General features: G+C 32.5%; 1 protein-coding gene across 4 annotated transcripts in view; it reads right to left on the bottom strand.

Moving 5' to 3' along the window:
* Positions 1-24047, bottom strand: part of LOC130452456 (ly6/PLAUR domain-containing protein 6B-like) — a 307885-nt gene that overhangs the window by 23636 nt on the left and 260202 nt on the right. The window contains exon 1 of one of the 4 annotated variants that reach the window (XM_056791748.1): positions 19116-19336. The exons of the other annotated variants lie outside the window; for them this stretch is intronic. The gene's annotated coding sequence lies outside the window, so the exon portion shown is untranslated. Of the gene's footprint in view, positions 1-19115; positions 19337-24047 lie in introns of those variants that run through there. 4 annotated transcript variants of the gene reach the window in all.

Here is a 24047-nt window from a genome sequence, read left to right as displayed (position 1 = left end):
ATGAATCATGGATCAATGAGGGACATACACCAAATAAATTTTGGCAAGATGAAACTGTTTCAAGGTGGTTTATTTAATTTTGAATCTACTCGTATCAGTATTTACCATGAGGACATGAATGCTGAAGTCTTTAAAGAATGGTTTGACCAAATAATATATCATCTTTCTCACAACTATATAATGGTAGTGGATAATTATGACTAGAGACTTTTAGAAAAGTAGCTCTCTACCAAGTGGTTAGAAAAATATTAACAAAATTGGCCAAACTCGAAGAATATTAAGTTCCATTGCGATTTTGTGAGGAAATAAATGTATTGTTTGTGGAATTATAAAAAAATATGAAATTGCAGAAAATCGAGGAATTACGGAGCAGGACGGTAGTTCGATCACCACCATATCACTGCGAATTAAACCCGATTAAAATATGGGCACAGATAAAAATTTTCAAGAAAAAATGATTCTTTTGAAATCAGTGATTACGAATAGCTTTTTTGGAGGTTGTGAATAATCTGAAGTCTGAGAACTGGGAGAAGGCAGTGAATCGTACGACTAAAGACGAAAATGTGGAAGCTGTACTGAATTACTAGTGAAATGATCGAGGAACTGAGTGTAAATATTAGTTTCGACACTTGCATTTGTAAGAAGCAACTCCTCTTATACACCTTATACACTTTTCTACCTTCGGCCGCTTAGAAATTATAAGCATGCAATAAAAGTGCTCATTCGATATATTTATACAAATGTTTTTTCATATGAAAATACTTCAAGTATAAATTCTTATATAAATATTAATACAATTTGTCTTACTTCACTCAACATTTTCTATATAAAGTACCATTAAATAAGTCACGTTCCATTTAATTTTCAACGACTCTAATGAAGAAATTTGAAAATTAATTGAAAGATATAAGACTTGAAATAAGTAAATTGATTCCTAATTACATTTTACAAAAATTTAAAAAAAATGTCGAGAAATAATTGAATCGTACTAAACAACCTCTTGCTAAAAATGAACATAATGAAGTCGAAAATATAGTTCATATTGAAATACAAAATGAAGTGAATGGAGTTTTATCTTTAGGCCCCAATGTTGCAGAATATGTTTCTGGGAATAAAGAATTACGTATGATAAATATCTTATGCAATATTGAACACAGAACTAATCGCCTGGATAACGAAACTAAAAATAACATAAGAGTTGATGTTTGTAGTATTATTAATAATTTTGGAATTAAATTGAAAAAAACTAAACAACAGAGCAATATTATTGGGTTAGGTTAGGTTAGGTATGAGTTTTGCAGGAATTTCTCTCCAATTTTTTTCAAATGTTGCTACAAAGGTTGACTTATTTCACAAGAGATAGTTGTTAATGCGATTGGTGATGTTATGTCCCTATTGGAATTGTATAATGGTTTGGCTAATCAGATAACTGTTGTCGAATTTTTGTTTGTCCTGAGTTAGATCTATACCAGACAAAATTTTACGAGATAACAAGGTACAAGCAATAGGGCTCATTTATCACCTCAAACAGCAAATAATTGCATATGGAGATGATTTAACAGAATAAAAAAAGAAATGGAGAGCATTCTGTAAACTAGAAGAGGCTGTAAAAATTATAGACTAAGAATAAACCAAGAGAAAACTAAGTATATGGTGCTAAGACAAAATGTGATTGATAAAAAGAAATATATGGAGATTAAAGCGGGAAAAGACAAAAAATATGAGATAGAAAAAGTTTATCAATTGGAATATCTGGGAGCAGCACTGTTAAATAAAAATGAAGAGTGGACAGAAATAAATAAGAAAATAGCCAAAGGAAGTAAAGCCGTGGAATCCTTTAGTGAAGAAATAAAATCAAAGGAGTTATCTAGAGCAGCCAAAATTAGAATATACCGAACAATAATACGACCAACAATTGCATAGGAAAGTGAAACAGCCCATCAATAACAATATACATAAAAGCCCAAAGAGTAATATGGTTGGGGCCTACTAGAAGGATACCGGGAACAAAAATTGCAAAAAGGGCCATTGAAGAAGGGATAGGAGGTATAAGAAGGAGATGGAGAAAAAAGAAAAAATAGTTTGATGTAGTTTTGAACGATATTAGAGAGAGAGAGAACCAAATTGGAGCGCAAAAGTACAGAATCGCAATCAGTGGAGAAGAATTGTGAAATCAGTTGAAGACCCATGAGAAAAGAAGAATATGTCATAGCCTTCAAAGGCCTGTAGTACTGTAAATATATGTAACTCGTTTTCTCACAAAATACGATTGGAAGTCAGGAAAGTAAGATTGCTCTCTTATGAATTGCTGTAGAATGGAAAACGAACTTTAATAATTTTTTTCAAAATCATTGTAAATACAAACATGTTTTATTTCTTAAAACCTCTAGCTTATTCCCAAGGGTTTTTGGTAACGCGAGTTTGTAATAAGAACGAGTGGAGAAGCACAAATATCCAAAAGTATTGCATGCATTTTCTTAATTTAAGCTCATTTTTTTCCTTCTGTAAATAGTGTTTTTCCTTGAAATGCATCTTATAAAAAAAGAGTGTGCAAATTTCGTGTTACTTTTCACACTCTTGGTTATTTTATTCGCTTCCTGTACTATATATCATCCTGAAACTAATGTATTTTCATTCCATAGAAATTGTAGTGCTTATTCTAATTTGAGCTTTTTCAATAAAAATATAATATAGGAATAAAGAATGCATCCATTTCAAGTTAGTGTAAGTACCTCAAAATTATTATCAAAATTGTGCCGTTGAAAAAAATGTAGAAATCAGGTACTGTTGAGCTAGGGATAGTCTTTGCTTTAAAATGATATCACGTAACCCAATTTGTGATTTTACAAGTCACTAGCTTAAAATGTTAAAATCAGAGAAAAGAAAATATTTCACATATATCAACGCTCGGTCGGTCGAATATAGAAACACCCTGTAGAAATGACAAAGTACAGTTAGTTGGGATATAGGATTGTGCACTTCTAAATGATATGGTAATTGAGTTGAATAGAACAATTGGATGGAATTGGAGTATCGAATCCAATAATTCAATTCGTCTCACTATCAGTGAGAGTGAATGTACCGCAATAGTAAGCTGATATTTACTACTAAAATCCAGAAACTAATTCACTTGTTAGTGCCCTAGATTCTAATGTAATGATCCAAAAGTCATTACTTCTTAGTTAATTTAATTACAATTCACCAATGTAAATTAAAACCTATTGGATAGTTGACATATTTCTGGAAAGTATAATAAATTACAAACTCTGTTTTAAAAAAAAAATTGACTCAAAGGAAAAGCAGGGATTAAACTCCTAAATCCAGTAGACGTTTTATTGAAATATAGCAATAAGATTGCTTATGTGGTTTTCCGCTTTTGTGGATGAATTGAATTCCCACGAGGAAAGAAGAAATGAGGTGAATGGTAAACGCTTATCAAAGGAACATTTTTGATATCTTTTGAAATACTTATGTATATATCGATTTCGGTCACTATTTGACTTTAAAGTTGATGTGATGGATAGAGAGAAAATAATATTATTTCTAATTTAATTTTTATCAACAAACTTTAGGTCTCTCTGTTTTAAAATTAGTTTTTTTGATAATCATCAACTTGTAAACTCTGACATTTTATAATACTCAAAATTCTGTGAGAAGGGAAGATTATAATATTTATTTTACTATTTATTAGTAGTAAATAGTGTTGATAATTGTGTTCAATTTTGAATTTCTGTATAATTTTCAAAATTGCATCATTACCTAACCATTAGTTATTTAGAGATGGAAAAAAAAAACAACGGCAAACCTCTTTCATCTGTTTAGAAGGGAACCAAAATGGCAGTACGGAATACCTTATACATTTTGGCTCGCAATTTTTCCGTCCCGCCTGGTTTTAATTGAAATTTTTACAGAAAGTAGGGAATAGCTCAAGGATCATTTTCTATATCATGCCACTGTACGCTGAAACCTTGGGGATGGACAGGAATCGATGAAAATAGTAATTCTAAGAAAAAAATGTTCTCTACGTTTTCTTCGTAAAACTAATATTTTTCGACATTCAGTTATTTTTGGTTGAAAGTAACAGTTTTTAGACGAAAAAAAAACTGTAGAGAGCAAAACTAACAAAATCCTTTTTTTATAATTTTTCTACGACCAACAAGAACCTAAATACGGCATGTTAATGGTTAGTTTTTTTTGTTAAATGCATTATTTGAAAGATTCAAATCCGAATAACGGGAAAATTTCACAGAAACTTTTTCAATATAAGTATATAATTAGAGGTTTAAAATAATAAAAGATTCTAGCATGAAAATTGAGCGACATATTATCAAAATTAGGTCGGTAAAAACAGCCCTTCTGTGATTCTCTTTATATGTGAATTATCAAAACACTTGAAAAGTTTGACCAATTTAAAATGCGCGACTTTAGAAAAAGAGCAAAAGATTTTTTTGCAATTTCGTATTTTTCACCCTTTACCTTAAAATATCTCTGAAAATATCTCTGGAGATACTAAACAAATGGAATACTAAATCATAGCTTTTTTAATGACTCAAATTTTCCTGCGTGTAGATTTTGTACACAATGAATATTTGGCAGGGTATAGCCGTTAAAAACCTCTGTTTACGAGCGAACACCACCTTATCCCAGTCCTTTAAATTCACCCCATTTAAAAATTGAGAGATATTAAGAAAATCAATTCGCATAGTCTTGAAAATCCGTACAAAATCATGTTTGCAAAAACTTTCTATCACTAAAAATGAAGGAGCTATGTTAATAAAACCAATCAATTTTTTTCGAAAAAGCCATAACAAAAAACAGTGCAGTGAAGGTATCTTCCCTTCAGCCCACTGTTATTGCTTTAGACGGGCATACAAAAAGATGCTATTATCAACAGTGGCCTGGAAATGGAAGAATCCGAGTAACAGATTGGGGATGGCATTTTAATGAAGGTTTATTACACCCCGCAAGGATGAAAAAACGGCATGCACACGATGAACTTTTAAAATTGATTTTTTGCTAATGTAAAAAAGGGTGCGGCACTTTATGCGTGTGCAGGAAACTTTGGATTGTACTGCAACTTCACTTGTTCTGGTGCTCAGGTGAAGACTGCAATAATACTCCACCAGTAATTGAAGACGACGAAGACAATATCGACATGGATGAAAATAAAATTAATGAGCCAGATTTGTAAATTACATTGTATATAATGCGCGACTATGTATGTAAATGTATGTGTTAATATATTTTTTTTCTATATCATATTATCGATGTTGCTATGTTGTTGAGGGTGGTGTTTAAGGGTTGGAATATTATGAAATTGTATCCTACAGCATAGAACAATTCTTATTTTACTAATCCATATCAAATTTCACCCATGTTAAGGTTTTAAATATTATTTTATAGTTAGGTATTGGGGATAGTTTTCACCCTTAAAAAAGCAAAAAGCGTACAACGGCACAATATAGAAAATGAACTAGGAGGTGGAAAGAACCTAATCCAAAATTTTTGCACAAATCGACGCAGGACGAAAAAGGTTTTGACTTTTTTTTAGAATAATTTCTTGGACTACATGTATGAGAAAACTAAGTAATTCAACATATTAGGTAAGGAAAATCAAGATTTTACAGCACTGTGCAAGAAATTTAATCTATACGTTTTAAGTTTTTTTGTTTTTTAGGGAAACATGGTGTTATTAAAACATTCTAAATAAAAATGGGCTTTAAATATAGAAAGAAAAACAGAGCATTAATAGAACGAACAGATATTGCTAGCCATATAGCATGTTTTTAGAAAATATAGACAAAATTGTAATAGTGTAGTTTCAAGACAAGTTATGTTTTTAGATGAAATATGGATCTATGCCAAAGAAAAAAAATTAAGATCTAGGTAAAACAATAATATTAATTTTGGGTTTTGTATCATATTTACCAAGTATATCGATAGTTTCATCAAATAAATATGTCGATTTTGACCAAGAAACTAAAATACAATGAATTAAAAAAAAATGAATTATTTGACTCATATGAATATTGGTGCTGACGTATTAGTCACGTGATGGAAGACCTACACCGTTTCTACTGTATATGTATCCTTTGCTTTTACTCCTAGCTAGGACGTTGCGAATTTCTACTCTTGATCTAGTTAAAAGTACTCTATCGTCGCATAAGCAATACATTAGCATTTCTTATGATAAATAGTTTTTGTAAAACTAATATGAGTTTTTCTAATAATGCCTTCCAATTATAGGTTTGTTAAAGATCGACTACATTGAGATCTGATATTAAACCACCTACCGGTACACTAATTGCAGTTTTCTCCAAACTCTTCAAAAAATAACCACAAAATATACACATCTCTCCCATTATCTCTTTATTTGTACGAAATCCCTATCTACTTAGCCATTATTTCTAATTTGGCAATAGAAATTTAATCGGAGGGAGTTAGATCATGTGCATATGGCGGATGAGGCAATAAATCGTAAAGCAGCACGGCTAATTTTTTTGCAACAATAGCCAATAAACAGGAGTATCGTTATTCTGAATTATCCCCATCGCATTGATCGAAAAACAGTTTTCATATTTTTTGGGAGCACGGTCCTCGGTTAAGTTTTCATGGCTTGAGTAGATACTACGCGCTAGCCGTCATTGATGCTTTGTCGAAATAGTAAACGTGTCGTATCATGTTTGAATGGCTTATCATAATAATAAAGAGCATACTACTCGCAGGAAGTTGACCTTTCATTCTCAAGCCTCGGCCAAAGCTTCCTGGAAAATCGTCCAAGCCCAAGCGTGGACGCCCTGGTGGAAAGGCCACCAAATCAAGAAGTAGAAGGAAAAAGATAAAAATTCCTTGACAAAAATAAGCAAAAGATATCAAAAATGGTTGAAAATATGGATAAGGGGTTAGATATTTCGAAGAAAGAGTCTATTTTCATGACATTGGTCGAAAAAACAGTTTTCACATTTTTGGGAGCACGTTCCTCGGTTGAGTTTCATGACTCAAGTACATATCTACTATGCGCTAACCGTCATTGATGAGAAAAACATTATTTCAGTAGAAAACACAAACAAATAGTCATTTATAACAAACGACACTCAAGTTATTTTCTTTAGCTTCATCATGCATTTTTTTTTGAATATTTTCTTTTCACATACCGCTGATCTGATTCACATGGATCTAATTTCATCCTGGCATGGTAAAATCTCGTATCTATTTTACCTACATTGCGAGTTCCCCAAATATAAATTGGGTTGTTTGAAAACCATCAATTCTTAGTATTTCGAGAGATGACTCGATTATAAATATGGTAATTTATATACATCTCAATATAAAAAGTCACTATGGAACTCGCCAGAAGCCGTTGAATTTTGATGTACATATTACATTGCTATAAAAATATAAATCCTGAAATTTGATTATGTTTTTTTCCATTTAGTCAGATTGCTACTGATTCACTGAAATGTCAACAGTGCTTTCGAAAATTTAAAAGCCCCTGCTCATATTAAGTGCTTACTAAAAGGAAAAAGCAAATACGCCACTTTAAACTGAAATATTTAGTTACGAAACTACGCTTGGAAAATATTTTTTTCCATTTTCATATTCGCAACAAAATTATGAAATATTTCAAGTTTTTTGGGAGCATATCATGTTTTACGTATGCCTACTATGTAAATCTGACTGTAGAAAAATAACTCTAATACTTCATTTTGCATTACAAACTGCATAAACATGAGTAATTTATTAAGCTTCTGCATAAATGGAAATATGTAAATAAAATTTTGTTTAATGAAATAGAGATAATTATTTCCATTAGAGATGAGGGTCCATGAAATACGACAACATTTTTTCCGATAAGTATTTTTCTTTTTCAAGATAATTTCTTTTGAAGACTATACACTTAATCCAGTGATGCTCTAGCCTTTTGAATCCTTCCATATAATAAGCAGCGTCTTTTTCCTCTAAATAGAAATAACTTAACAATGTTAAGAAAGAGAAAAAAGTCGCTGGTGGCAAGATATGTTAGGTAGTCAGCCAATTCGGAGCGCAACTCGTAAATTTTTGCCATAGTATTTACCGACGTTTGATAATAAGCGTTGTGCTGATAGAAGTTACTTCCTTTTTCTCTAAATGTAGTCACATTTTTGCAATTCCTTCTTTCATATTATCAAGTAATGATACGTAATACTCTCCTGCTATAGTCTCATCTTTTTGAAGATGATAGATGAACACCATCGAAGGATTATTCCAATTTCGTCCTCATTTGTCAGCCCGATGAAAATGTCTTTGCCTGTTCTGAAGCAGGTTTGCCTCTTGCAAGTTCACGAATAGAATTTTTTTCTCATTTCCTTGAAACATCATAATGACTTTATCAGGTTAAAACAAGATTCGCGGAAACCTGACGAAGTCCTTACTAGGAGCGCATCAGGATAATCCTATTTAAAATAAATTAATTTTCCACGAGGTTTCCCTGATGTCCATATACGTAATCTATCAGGATCACCTCATTCAAAAGAAAAATATTTCTTATCGGGGTGGACGAGGTATACACTAGGATCACATTAGATTGACTCGTTCGAAAATACATAAATGTTTTTTCAGATTTTCCTGGTCATGTTCATGCAAGGAATTTCTCAGGATCACCTTACTATAATAAAGACAAGTTCTTTTCAGGTTACCGTGACGAGGTGCCCATCAGGATCACATGAGGTTGACCCTATTGAAAATAAATGATTTCTCATCAGTTCTTCCTTATCATGTCCACATGGAATCTCTCAAGTTTACCTTACTGGTGAGGAAAAGTAGTTTTTGCTTCCAGATCATTGTCGGAGACCGAAAAAAGGTACTCTCAGATCGAAGAGGAAGGACTAGCATTAAGTTTTGGAATTTTGAAGTTTTACCAGTACATATATTTGAAACATGTTAAACTTATAACAGAACACACGCCTTTATTAAATATTTCTGGTGAACATAAGAGCATGCCGAAATTTACAGCTATTAGGCTAAGGCGATGAGTAGTTATGCATTCGGGGTAAAAATAAATGAAACTAAATACGTAAAAAGAAGAAAAATAATTCAGATTGGTTATCACGTATGTCATTAAATAAAAATAATAATTTATTTGATGAAGACAAGACTGAAATAGACTATTGTCATTCTTTATCAAAGATGTTTATTTGACTTGCAAAAGGAAACAGCCTCTAAAAAGTAATAGCCTAAAGAAGTTAATGAAATTTTCTTAGAAGCATATTTCGTAAAAGATTTGAATTTGACATAGTTCAAAATTGTACAATGTGGAATCATAGAATCGTTATTCCAAGCTCAATGAGGCAACAAGTATTAGAAGAGTTACATAAATCCCACATGGGAGCTGTTAAAATGAAAAGTTTAGCTAGAGGGTACGTTTGGTTTCCAAATTTAGATTTGGAAATTGAAAATTTAACAAAAAAATGTTACGCATGTGTTTTACACTCAAGTACTTCAAAAGAGCATCGTGACAATGTGAGTTCTCACACATCAGTTCAAACAAAAACGGTTTTGTACAGTCAAAACAACGAATTGATGTATCATCTGTACCACCCTCGTTTGGTACTGTAACTTTGAGTATTCCGTTGCTGTGAAAATGATAGAGCATCTAATTTTTGAACCTCGCACCTAATTAGCACCTAATTTTGGCATTTTCTAAATGCAATTTCCCGACTATGCGTTGTTGGCGAGACGGAGCTGTTAAAGTTCACTTGAAATTTTGCTAGATAAATTTAATATTGAAATAGGTATTTTCAATACTATTTCGTACGAACCGTGTAACTAGCGCCCTCTATGAGACTCAGACTTAAAAACACATTCGTTTAAAATTTCAATACAATGTTGCCAAGAGTTGCGGCAAAATCGTAATAAATTTGTATCATTTCTCTTTATTTATTTAACGCCCTTTAACTTGAATACGGATGGCGTTACGAAAATTTTTTACTGTGCAAACCCCAAATATCTTACAGTTTTCTATTTATCCTAGAAGCAGGATCACTTTTTTGAAACACCCTGTATATATAACTTAAGGTTTATTATTTATTCTAAGGAATGTAGTCTATTCCAATAAATTCTCGAAAACTCAATATATGATACCCCTTCTGAGTATAGAATCGGAATATTTTAGCAAATAACAAAACAAAACAGAAATTGAGGAATATAATAATACTCCATTATGAGGGTATTGAATTTGTTCATTTTACATGAATCATTAGCGATAACATTACCGAGATTATAGCTGTTAAGGAAATTGTAGGTAGAAGGATTTTCTTGACATGAATAAAGATGAGAATAAAGCTTCACACACCTACATCATTCTTGTGAATCAGCTTTGAAAGTAAAGCGCCTATTTCTCATTTCATACCAAATTTATCGCATCTTACAAAATTAGTTGAGATATTCCGTGTACACGGATGTATTATATGAGAGATGTTCGAAAAGTTTCCATAATCATTTTGATTGTAATTTTTATCAGTTTGCTCTCCTCTCATGTGATTTTCTCACCTTTTTGAAATGACTGTCCTAAAAACAGATGCCATCAATTTTCAGGTCGATGAAACCGCCTTACCTTATTTGGAACAGTTTGGCTATTGCAATCCAATGTCTCGACTGTTTTTTTATTTCGATTCATTTTACTCCAACCGCTTGAATAAAGCCTGGAAAATGTTTTGCCTTTGGTCCAATATGAGCAAACGCAGTACCCAACGCGCGGAAAACTCATTCGAGTTCTTTTTGTATGTCGATAGCCTCTTCTATCTTGATAACCTTAATCGGTCTTCCAGCACTATTTGGTGAACTTTTTCGATGATATCGTTGTTTTTCGCAGTTTTTAACTGTCCCGAACACTCGTCATCAGGCTGATACAGCGACGTTTGAATTTAACTGCCCAACATTTTTTTATCGTCAATGATGGTGCAAAACCTTCGTAGACAGTGCCTAATTACTCTTTAATTTGCTTTTCAAACACATTTTTCTTAATGTAAGCTCTTTATCCAAGTTCTCCGTTTCCACAAAAATCTTCACAACGATTAAATTATACTATTACCAAACATAAGCTAAGCGTTAAAAATGACTGACAGTTGTAATATCTTCAAGATGGGGTCGGAAATTTTTAGAAGTACATCTCAAAATTTGCCAGTATGCGTTGAATTTTGAGGAAATGAAATGTTGCAACACGTTGATTTTAGCGCTGAGGGAGGCACATTTCCACTAAACAAACATCTCAACTCGTTGAGTCGCTGCTATCATAGAGTAAATAGGGATACATACGATTAACCACCACAGTATAAGTTGTGAAGAGAATATGGGCGCGCTATGATCTACTATGAGTTCAAGGTCGGTTTAAATGAACAAAAAAGTCTTAAACAGTTGCAACACGCACACAATTCATGAGTATTTCGATATAGTGGACGGTTATGGTGGGGCGGTGAAGCATTTGAAGCATTTATAGTGAGACCTTTAATCAAAGAAGATCTAAGATGCATCTTTTAAGTGATCGAGTTAACTGTTGGTGTTGTATCCGCAATAGTAGATTGAATTTTACATGATCATCTTCATGCGGCACTGAAATTGATTATTGTTCAACGATTTTGAATTCACCAAACCCGTTTCAATAATTTTTTGAGTTAATTTTTTCCTAAATTCAAGTGAAAAGCACTTGACTTCAGAAAGTCACTCGTCTTACAGGATCATTATATGATGTCTTCACGATAACATCTTATTTTTGCGTGATTCTGAGAGGTATTCAAACATTTCGTTATTTGTTGGAGTCTCTCTATCAAATTATTTATCTATGTATGTCCGATAGCATATAATATGAGTTGTTTTGATTATCCTGCTCTCGTTCCACTTATTAATTGGTAACGACAACAATTCTGTTGTTAATATAAAATATACATTACTGCATGAACCGAAATTAATATGTGTTATTATGAATTATTTATTATTAATATGAATTATTTAAATAAACTATAATATAAAGATCTATTGCACTACAAATTTTTATTCGTTGAGTGCCATATTTCTAAAAGGCAGTAAAAATCAAGCGGAAAACGTTACTTACATTACCGCTTGGCACTACAATCTTATGTGAACATTGATCTTCTCAAAAATGAACATCGATAGCATTCTGTACCCTGAGCTGGAGCATCAATCTGTAATTCACATAGTTCGGAAATCATCCATGACATTGTTCAACTTTCTCATTTTTAGCCAACTTCTCTTATTTGTAGGTATTGCACACCTCAACATTCGAAATTTTTTTGGCATTCGTGAGTCTTCCATACGTTGAATATACCCAAACCACTGAAATCATCGAGCTTCGATGTAACGAATAACGTCTTTGTTTTGTAGGAAGTCGCTTATCTCATAGTTATATCGGATTCTCCATTCATACCTCACTTTTACACACCCATATATTTTCCTGATTACTTTTCATTCGAATATTAGTAATCTTTCTTTCTTGTACTCTGTCGGAGTTCTTGTTTCACTACAGTATGAGACTACTAGGTGAATAAAAGTTTTGTACATCTGTATTTTGGTTACGCGGTTGAGAAATTTGTTTTTCAGCTTGTACTCGCTCCTTTATGGATGTTGAGCAGTTTACATTGTTTTCTATTAGATTCCTAAAGTACTTAAAGGCTGTTAGTTCCTTAATATTTTTCTTTTCAATTGCAAGGTGTACTGTGTCGGAGGTTTTATGCACTGAAGCGATTATATCATTGATAATAAGTCCGATATCTTCCTCTTCTATGTATTCGAAAAACAGCAGGAAAATATTAAAAATGTTAAATAATGGTAGACATCGTCTTCTTTCTATAATAGTAGCAATTGATAAAACACACCATTTATGATACTTCTCCCACTAGAAGAGGGTGTGGTCTGCCAAGAATGTTACGTACGCTAGTGTCTTTCGTAGTATAGAAATAACTGAAGGAATCAAATTTCAAGACAAACAGAAAGTTAGAGCAAACTGCTATAACACAAAATGTTCACTTGCAGCACTTCACTCAGTCAATAGTCGCTATTTATTGTTGCACATAGATAATACACAGCAGACAGTTGAATTCTTATGTAAAAATGATACAAAGGTCATTGAACGTCCACCCTCTCAACATGATTTGACCATGTGTAATTTCTGGGTATTCTTTAATAAACAGAAACACTGACATGGTCGAAATTTCACGTCAAATAATGTTTTAAATGGCAAAATTTCTCAATTTCTTGAGAACTTTTTAATAGATGATTAACTAGCTTTTAAGTCGTGGAAACTCCAGTTACAAATGTACATGGTGATTAATTTGAACTCGAAATATATAGTATTCTCTTTGTATCAACTGAAAATTTTGGTGCATTATTGACAATATTAAATAGAGAGTTTTCATTATTCTTTCAGTCTTAATCTTACAAAACTGTAGTCGTCTGGGTCATCCTCATTTATTCCCCGTACAAAATGTATCTTAGGATGAAATTTATGATGATTAAAAACATAAAATGGTTGGGATGACTGTTTTCTGTGGCCCTTTCTCTATAGAAAAAACAGTCAAGGATTATTAGAGGCGTGACTTCATTCAATGATTTAGTTCCTTTAATTATTTTATGCAAATTGATTCTCTATTTTTATTATTCACCCGGTATATTAATATATTTTACGGATTCTTTCTTGAATTCTCAATGTAAACAAGTCCGTCGTTTTTGTGATAAGACCCGTCGATCGAGTTACTTATTGTCAATCACCCCGGACAAAAACCGTTCTCTCTGCTCGCCGAAACCGAACTGCAGGAAACTACAAAAAGTAAACTCAAATTGAATTTTTTTGGAACAACTACTCTGATTTACTATTTAGAAATATCCAGGATATTTTCCACTCTATATGATTTTTCTGAGCTATATTCTTTCTCGATTTTATGTTATCTGGTTTACGTCATTTCCTCTCATTTATTTTATTATTTGACGCAATACTAATTTCATTGGGTTAGTTAATTTTCATTGGCTATTTAAAACTATAGCTTGCTAGAAATTTTATGATGCTAAATTGGCACTTTTATACAATGGGAGATTTGGAGTTTAGTCTGTCGCTTCCTATCATAGCTGATGGAGGAAATGTATTTCCATATCCGAAAAGCTCAATTGCAATATAGCTACGTAAAAATTTATCGGATATCATATCAGCAGAAGCGGAGTAGGCATAACAGCATAAAAAATGTATTCGTTATATATACAAAGCAGTAACGTATAAAACAATATTTTAGATCATAATTATATTAGAATATTGTGAACGATTCAGATCTATCCACCACAAGTACCTAACTCAGTGCATATGAATTATTCTTTAAGAATCTAATAATGAAACCCTGTTAGAAATCTTAGCCTCGGGAAAGGCGTCATTTATTAGTTACTTCATATCTAGACTTGTAGGTATGTTTGTAGATATTGGGGTGTCATATACACTGTAACCCAAAGAATCTATTGTGTCCTCCTTTCTTGCAGCGATACTTGGGAGCCCAGTGTATACAACTAATCTGTTAATATCCCACTTCTTTTATAAAGTCCAGAATGTGGGATGGCTATAGCTGTCAGAGATCTATATCTTCTATTTCTTACGCTTCCAGGTGTAGCGCTGTGGAGTTAGAGGTATTGTCCTGTATATATATAAGGTGTCTATTGAGGCGACAGTTCCCCGATAGGACTTCTGTTAGTATTCGTAGATTGTTCATACTTATGTTGATAGATCTTCTCTGGTGCAGTTTCCCAGGAGAGTTTTAGTCTGCCTCAGCCTCTGTAGGTTGTCTCAATTGTATTTGCTCCTATCTATCTGCTTCCTATATTGTTCTGTAGCTGATGCCACAGAAGGGTTCAGGTCCCATCAAGGGCTTGTCTACCCCGAGCATCAGCTATTCCATTTCCCTTCATTCCGGTCAGGTCCAGGCCATCCTAAACAAGTTTTTATTTTATGGTATTGGAGCTTAAAGCTCTAATGTCTGCTTGGCTATCGGACAGGATGATGATCTCCTGTTTGCGATAGTTCCACTTTAGATTGAACAGGACACATTTTTTAATTGCATGAATTTCTCCTCGAAAAATGCTTGGTGTGTTGTCCAGGTTTTCAGAGTGTTTGGTTCTGGGCCCGTACACTCCTTTTCCAATTCTGTCTAAATACCCAAGGCATTTCCTAATTACTTCTACAGCTTAGTATTGACGTAAATTTTCTCTCAATCTTTTCGATGCATATTCCTGAGGAAGATTTTTAACGACGGTTTTTCCTTGGTGATTCCATTTATAAACGTTCTTAGTGATATTTTTTCTGCCACGCTTTCTGATCCCAAGTGGAGAGGTGGAAGATTTAGAATCACTATTGTTACATCTGGACTTGATTTTAAGTGGCCTCGATTGTTTTAGAAATGCATTACGTGTTTCTTTTGGGTTGAAATTCGTTTGTTATAGTGAGAAAATTGTTATCAATAACGGGAAATTTATCACCAGCTAAGTTTTCAATGTACGTTCAATTTTATATTCGTATATGAATGTTTAGACGTTATATGTCCTAGATGTATGTTGGACTGTAACAAATACTTATTTTATAACTTTTAAATTAATAACTCAACTGATTGATGGGAGCAGAAAAATATTAAGATGAATTACTGGTCATTGTGCCGTCGAAAGTTATGCTTAGACACTGATTCCGAGAACTAGATTGTAACATTGTTTGGAAAGTAGTGTTTCAACCGCTCTACACCAAAAAAGATATTTTGGGCATGATTCGGCATATCAATGCTTCTAAAATACATAAACCTATCCTAACAAAGTATATTTTTCTGAAGATTCTTGTCTCACTTTCCAAGGTGCTAGTACTATTCTTCGAGGTATCTAAGCTTTTTGCAGAAATGGTCAGGATATTTGCTGTCTCCACGGCTTATTCGCAGAATTGGTAGTTGTCAGCCTATGCCGTTCCTATCGTACTAAGATGATATTTGACGGGGCAAAATGAAAATTTCCTCAAACTTCTTAGATGAAATGGTTTTGAATCTTTTGTTTCAGGTCTGGAATGTTTCTCCAGTAAAAGTTCATCTGATTCTTTAGCTATACATTCAGTTTATTGTTAATGTGACATCTTATAAAGACAATAGAGCACTGGTTCAAAATATGGAGTTTCTCGACTGTGGAAAATAAAGTATAATGTAATGAGTGCCTCAAGCTTCGAGTGAAAACAGATCGAGCTTGTCTATAACAGCCTAACTTAGCACAACACACATTTTGATCAATATTATGCTTTTGTTAAACGAAATATCGAAGGAACATCGGTTATAACTAAGGTAATAAAGTCTAATTAGATTCACTTAAGAGAAATCTTCAAAAAATACTGATGGTTAGGTTTTTTTGATTTCACGGAATTTATAGAATTTCATATTCTTACCTTCATCAAATTTTAGAAAAACCATGAGTATTACGCTTCGAAGCGGGTGGAAAAATTTTTGTTATAGAGTAATGAATTATACTTTTACACGGGTAGGGACTTCCTGAACTGTTTCGCATCAGTTAATGAAAACTCTATATACAGAGATAGTTTCAAATGTGTAAACATCTGAATATCTCATGAACGGAAAAAAGAGAAACAGGTTGTTACATGGTTGCCTTAAGAGCATCTTTTTGCGATAAAATGAAACTGAATGGGTGTTCCTACAAGAAGTCACTTCAAACATTTCATGCCATTCTCAAATCCTATCATTAACTTCTACAAAAACAAAATATAATGATTTCAATTTTAATAATAATAACCATAAATTGAAAAGAATTACTGAACAAATATTATAGTAAATGTTCAAAGAGCGAACCATGTATTATTCAAAAGGATTCTAAAATCTATCACTGCACTCAATGCGGAAATATTTTTACGAGCAAACTCACGAAATGGATCCTTAGGCCGGCCCTGTCCAGTGACCCCCCCAGTGACTAAAAAAGTCAAAATTCATGCCCTTATACCAATATAACAATTCTGACACAGTAGTCTTTACATACTTTGTGATAAAATATAATATATTGTATAACATTTTAGAAAAAAATGCACTTTCCACCTTCAGCTGTTCATAAGTTAGAAGCAGGTTAATTGAGTGATAATATACTTGCATACCCGTTAAATTCATTATATTGATACAAATGTTTATCATATGAAAATAATCTTGATATCACATTTTTGATTATAACCACAAAAGAAAGTTTCATACAAAACTCTAAATTAACCTCAATTCTTCTGATGTAGAATAACAAACCAGACATTTTTATTCGGGATGTTCCGGGACTTCATAACGTGAAAATAATGCTGTGACATACAATTGTGTACAATTTATAATAATTTTCTTCAGAATTGCTCTTTATGGCGAACGGTTTTCTTGGCATGTATATCGATAAAAAAAATATATATATATCTCCTAAGCCATAAAATTAATATACATTGTACGGGTTGTCCCTGTAGAATTACCGATTCTTAACCATTGGGCATGAGTTGTCCCTGGCCTTTAGATAGTACTATAGAATTTTTTCGTCATCTACTCACTCCCAAATTTTTTGCATAAAGGCCCAGAGCACCCTGTATGTCATAGTTATTAGCAACTTGCCATTAGGGAATCTTGTAATTAACAATACGTCACAACTAATTTTTTTACATAACTAAATATTAGCGTGCGAAAATGCTTTATTAGAAAGGTATATTTAAAATTATCTTAACTATAAGGAAGAACTCCTTCAATTACTCATCAAGTTTCTAGAAATTTCTCTATTTAATTTCAGCTATTATTAGGTTATTAAGCTCTTGATATATAAATTAACGATTGGTATAACGAGATTTTGCATAATATAGTTTCGATAAAATAAAAAAAAACTAGGAGAAAGCTGCCTCTTGGCTATTTGAAATTCAGAGGAATAGTATATTTTATTAGAGAGGATGGCTGACCTATTCAGGAAATAAAAACCATTTTTGCTCGGAATGGCGACATATTTTTCCATCATGTCTTTTATGGAAAGGAAATTTTATTCATATTGGTTATAAATTTTTCTTATGAAAACATTGACTAAAAATACGTAGAGAAGATAACGCAAGCTTCTTAAATGATTTTAGCAATAACAAGAGTAGACTTACTCATATTCTTATGACATTTTTATCTATTCGTACATATGATATTCTTATTTATGCAGCCATTAACAGTTGTTAATGACAGAACGGGTGGCATGAATTTATAAATACGGTTCATCTTATTTACGTAATTTATTTATGCACTAACTATTAACTAACACTTACACACTCAACTATTCAGTAATATTCAATATATGTACACATCTAATTTATTCTAAATACAGTTTGCATTCACTTGTCACTGTATTGATGTATGCACTATGCTATCGAATTGAGAATATCATAAAGAAACAAAAAGGCCCTTTCAGAAATTGTGTCTATAAAAACAGTCACAAAAAGGTAAATAGATAAAATATAAAAAAAATATAAAAAAATAACAGGCGCATCCGCCGCTTTTGCTCACAGAAGTTTATCAACTCTGAAAATTGTTCTGCACTGATAAAAGAAGGACCAATGTTAAGCATGAACAAACTTTATTACAGAGAATGTTCCTAGCGACATAAAAAATAATTCTTCTTTAAAATGAGAAAATTTAATTCTCTCATTACTTGAGATCATTTCTTCAGCATATCATGACTTCCATAAAAACTTGCAATATGAAGAGAACAATATAAAAAAAAATACCAAACAGTGACAATTTAGGAGTTGAAGAAACGCTTGACGAATCTGCTGGCGAAATGGACCGTATACTAGATTGAGATTCGGAGATGACGATTAGGATCTTGAGTATTTTTCTCTTTTATGAATATTAATTGCCCATTTGTAACATTTTTTTTTGTTTTCTAATAAAATTATTTGAAGCTCATGAAATTTTTTTCATGAATCAAAAAGGTACAAGTGACTTTATAGAATTATGTAAAATAAAACAATATACGATCTAGGTAGATTTGATCTCAGTTTTACTTTTTTTAAAGTTACTTGTACCCTTTTGCGTCTTACGTCTTCAATTGATAATTAATTCACTTACTAAGTGTGTTTATCCATAAAAGTGAACCATTTTTCATAATTCTTTCAAGGGAAAAACTTATTGCAACACTCACTTTTGAAAAAAATATTTCTAATCACTAAATATAATTATTCAGATCAAATTTTTATGAATCTGGATATATTTTACAGTGTCAGCGATGTTTCTTGGAGGACATATTAATGGTAAGGGCGTTGTATCCCTTCGAAACCTCGTGTTCAACTAAAGTATTGAGGACCCGGGAAACACCGCGCCGATAACGATCGAATGAATACGGAGATCTACGATAAGAAAATTCACTATCAAAATGTAATGGCTTTTCAGAAGAGTTTTCAGGAACATTTTCATGAATTATTACACACGTTTCTTATTTCAATTCAGTCTTACGTGATAAACGGTTTAAATGCTATGTTGTTTAAGGCATGGATCTCTCATAAATTTTCTCGTTGCTTTTGAAACTTTCGATTATGAAAAGTTAGATATATCGATAGCTATGAGAATATGGAATTCTTAGTCTAATTGTAAAATTCGAACCTAAATTGACCCTCACCGAGCTGATAATAGAATAAAACTTATTTTATAATGAATATAGTATATTGGAAAATATATTAAAAATGAGTTTATCAAAAAAATCATATAAATAACATGATTAATTATTGAAAAAATTATTTTTCATTAAATGTTCAACATAATTAGAAAATTTTACCCTGACTTAAGGTATAAAATATATAGGATGTAAAGACATTGGATTGTCTATTACTTAGGTAGACGAACAACTGGGTTGCCAGGTATAAACAGGTATGTCGATGCCAGTCACTTTAACTTGATTTGATGATAGAAAAAATTTTATATCAATATAAGCACTGTTTTATTGAGAGCAAGTTGATCTGGGGTTGACTGCAAAAAATTCTGTCCTAATAGGGATTTGCGAATTTTAAAGATTTAAATTTCAAACCGTGTCGAAATGAGTGATAGGGAGATCGGACTTAACTGTGTAATAATAAAGGACCCATAATTGCAATTGTTACATGCCATTCGGCTTGTTAATTTAGTAAAATATTTACTGGGAAATACCCATGAAATTCCAGTAATCTTTGTTAATTTCCTTTTGTTTACACAAATTTTGCATAATAGTTTCCGCGTATATATATATATATATATATATATATATATATATACACGAAAGTGTTCATTATCTATTGGTTGACAATAAAGTAATTTCCTTTTGCCATCTTTCCTTCGGCTTCATGATCGCGCTCATAAAATTTCTGGTCCTTATAAGCATAACATTGAGCCTGGTGCGATTGCAGGTCATTTGCTAAAGTTTGACCATTCAAAGAATTCTGCAAACTTCGAAATAAATGGTAATCAGATCAGGGCTTTATGGGAGATATGGCATCACTTTCCAGCCAAGCTTCAATAGTTTCCCACGATTTTCGAAATATGTCATCATGGTGGAACACCAAACCTTTCTGATTTGAAAATTCTGACCGCTCCATCCAGTTTCATTAATTGTTGACAGTAAACATCAGAATTGTTCGTTTGGTGTTTTAGAAGCAGAAAAACAGAATACCTTTGTATTCCCGCCAAACAGATTGCATGAGTTTTTTTGTTGTTTTACAGCTTTCCATGTGGTTTGTGCTGGTTTATTATGTTTGCTCCATTATTGTTTTCGAAGTATTTTACTGTGCGGGACTCATTTTTCATCGCCAGAGATGATTATTTTCAAGAAAGGGTCGCAAAATCGCAAATGTTGATTGAATTTATTTCAATTCATGTGGTACCCAAATATTAAGCTTCTTAACTAGCCCAAGGCAGACATTCAAGTGTTTTTCTATTGTTGTCTGCTATACATGTAGCCTCTTCGCAACCTCTCGAACAGTTATATGAAGATCCTCTTCAATGATGACCTTGACTTGGTCATCATCAACTTCAGTAGGCCGACTAGAAATTTGCTCATCTTAGATGGAAGAGTCTCCAGAACGGAGTTTTTTATACCAATTCTGACACGTGCGAACTGTTAAGCAATCAGTATCATTAATTGCACATATTTTTTTGGGAGCCGCAGCAGTTTTCTTTCCTTCACGGAAATAAAAAAATATATGCCGAAAATGTTCGTTTCTGTACTCCATTTAAAGCACACATAAGCTATTCAAAAAAATGAAGCAACGCTCTCTTTCAGTAGAAGCGAAAGTACTTAGTTGTCGACCTTTAGTTGATATTATAACATATTAGATAAACTGATATTGTTCTGAGAAAAGTATTTTCGTTTTTTTTCATGTTTTTCAAACTTAATAAATTAGTATACATTTGAAACACTTATTAATAATATACTGTGTTCCCGGATAGTTTAAACTGAACCGTCTAATAATAAGTTTAATACTTTATTAAACTTAAATGGTTACTATGTTAACAGTAGAGGTAACAATTTATATGATTTAGTGTTATGGAACCAGCAAAATATAAATACATATGATTACTGCTCTGTACAGTGAAAGATATTTAGATGGTGCAATAAACAAAAGTACTGCTTGACGCTTAAGTTGTTTCTAACAAGTATCATTAAGTTCAATATATGCAGATCCTCAAATGTTCCTCATAAATCGAAGCGAAATTACAATTATAAGTAGAACACATTTATAGAGAATTTATAGAGCAAACACAATTTATTCGCACGAAGTTAAAATTTATGACATTGTAGAAGAAGGTGATGAAATAAGGCAATGTGGGAATTTCTGTTTCAAATGAAGGAGCGCATTCACTTCTCTATCTAAGCTTCACAAAAATTCATTAAGGTTATTTTTCTGATCGGGTACAATGTTTTGACGCAATGTCTAACTATATAATGTTGGTTTCTGTCTCTGCTGCTCCATTCGCTTTTAAAACAATAATATTTTGTGAAGCTACTCGGTAGTGCTATGAGCAGAGCAACAACTTTGAGATCGGCACAGATATTCCAATTAGAATCTCCGTATCTTATACTTTGGAGTGATATGCGCATGTTTTGATGTGAATATTTCATATCTGAAACTTAACCGATTGGATGGACTTCCGTTTCCATTGAACAACATAACTGCATTGTGTTCCAAGAGTCAATGATAGTTGCCACTTGGTTAGGTTAAGTTAACTTAACATCTCTCTTGTTTGACTGTCCAATGTGCTATTAGTTTTTGCTGTAATTCCAAATATCTTTGGTTTATCATTAAATTTGAATTTTGTTTGTAGTGAATGACAATAAAAATATATTCTGCTATTGAATTGAAATATTTAAGGTATTGAATTTGTTTGCACTGCTTTAGGTATTTGACGAAATTAATTTATAAAACTGGCGAATTGGAAGGAAAGCTTAATTTTTATACGGTGTTATTTTACACAGTTACCAAACAGATCGTTGCACTTATAGTATTGGATGAGCTTTGAAATTCCGTCACAGAATTTTGCTTGTAATCTTTCTAAAGGTGCGTTTACACGTGCGAGTTTCTCACTATCGAGAGTAGCCGATTTACTCTCGAGAGTAAAGCTCGTAAGTGTAAAGAGTCCTATGAGTTCTCGCCGGAAATAGAAGCAGGTACAACAGCAGGTGTCAAAAATCAATTCGACTTTCTGAGAGTACTCTCAAGAATGTCTTCACCAAAAAAATGAACGCACGAGAAAGTTTGCAGACTCATCGAGGCATATGAGTCTAATCGAATCTTTTGGAACATTAGAGAGCGCGACTATAAAAATAGAATTAAAAGAAAACCTAATTTTTCAAAAAATAGCCAAAGACTAGATAAATAGAGTGGAAATAAATAGAAAAATACACAACCCGAGAAATGACGTAACTTTATTTCAGCTAAACAATAACAATTGTATATTTTAATTAATAATTCACAACTTATCAAACCTTGTTTTCCTCAATAATTACAGGTTTTTTAGAAACTCAAAAAAATGAGAAATAAGAAGAGTGTAAATGAAATTAGTGAAACGAAAACTTGGTTCTATTTTTCGGCATTCAGTTTTATTGTCCCATCTGGTAAGTTTTTATTAGACAACTTTTACAGAAAATTAGGTATGAATATCGGTTGGAATGGAAGGAGGAGCTAATACAACAATACAAGAGGCGATTGTTGCCAATGGTGGGGTGAATGATTGTTGCCGGAAGCCTCCTCCCTCTACTACCTGCCCACCACTTCTATCACATTCAGTATTATTCGGAGACACCTGGTTCTCAAACCCACTAGTTTCAATTTGTATTTTCTCCGAATTTGACTTGGTTTATAATTCAAATGTGCAAAAATCAAACGATTAAATTAATAATATGCATAAAAAACTTAATCAATATTTTTAAATTTCATAAATACTGGGCAAGATGTGCAAATAATAGCAATTGTTTGAATTTTGAAGTTTAAATTGCTATAATATTGTATATCAATTTTTAGATGCCAACTTCAAATGCTGTCGAGAATATTGATTTAGAAAACGCCACAGTTTCTTCTACTTCAATTAACACATCAAACGAAAAATTATCTGCGAAGAAAAGAAAAAGGGAATATTTGAACAATGACGGTGTCATTAAAGCAGCAGTAGAAGTGCTCGCTAGAAACCCCGATGATCACGACAAATTCGGAGAGTACGTTGCGTGCGAACTAAGATCGATGCGTATTTGAGTTCTCCTGCCAGCAGTTCATATGTCATTCTTTCTCCACCCCCACCTCCGACGACACCTTCTCCTTTGCCTACAAATCCCATTTAGCTCGAAAATAAGAATAACCCAAAATCCTAAGAAATTGTTGAGCTTTGTGATTTTGTACATATATAACATTTTATTTCAATTAAATACGTTTTTATTCATAAATCTTTTAAGAGTGTTCTTTTAAAAAATTAATGGGCTCACTAATTGTACTAATAATTCAACTTCCACACTCCACACTCTACAAAAATTTCGAAACTACT

This window comes from Diorhabda sublineata, chromosome 1 (assembly GCF_026230105.1).
Source record: "Diorhabda sublineata isolate icDioSubl1.1 chromosome 1, icDioSubl1.1, whole genome shotgun sequence".
NCBI lineage: Eukaryota > Metazoa > Arthropoda > Insecta > Coleoptera > Chrysomelidae > Diorhabda > Diorhabda sublineata.
This window is presented reverse-complemented; position numbering and strand designations above follow the sequence as displayed.